The sequence below is a fragment of the Fukomys damarensis genome, unplaced genomic scaffold (genome assembly GCF_012274545.1).
Source record: "Fukomys damarensis isolate Sample0158 unplaced genomic scaffold, DMR_v1.0_HiC HiC_scaffold_19, whole genome shotgun sequence".
Classification (NCBI taxonomy): Eukaryota; Metazoa; Chordata; class Mammalia; order Rodentia; family Bathyergidae; genus Fukomys; species Fukomys damarensis.
The window spans coordinates 63,675,235-63,675,508 of NW_022900931.1; positions in this window are offsets into that span (position 1 = coordinate 63,675,235).

Sequence of the window (274 nt, forward strand, 5' to 3'; positions counted from 1 at the left end):
GGTCGGGGGGAGGGGGCCGGCAGCGGCTCCAGTGACGAGGCCTGCGGTGGCCCCGGTGCCGACGGCAGCGTGGACATCCAGGTGGGCCTGGAGGGCAGCCCTGACTCCGAGGGTCAGAGGAACGCGGCTGTCCGGGGCTCCCAGGGCCCCTGGTGTCACCTCCAGGAGCAGGGTTCCAGGGACCGGTGCTGGCGCAGCAGTCTGCAGGGGGCCGGGCCCTGAGTCCTCCGGCTCCCCAGGAACCCCCCGCCGTGTCCCCCCAGGACGTGAAGTT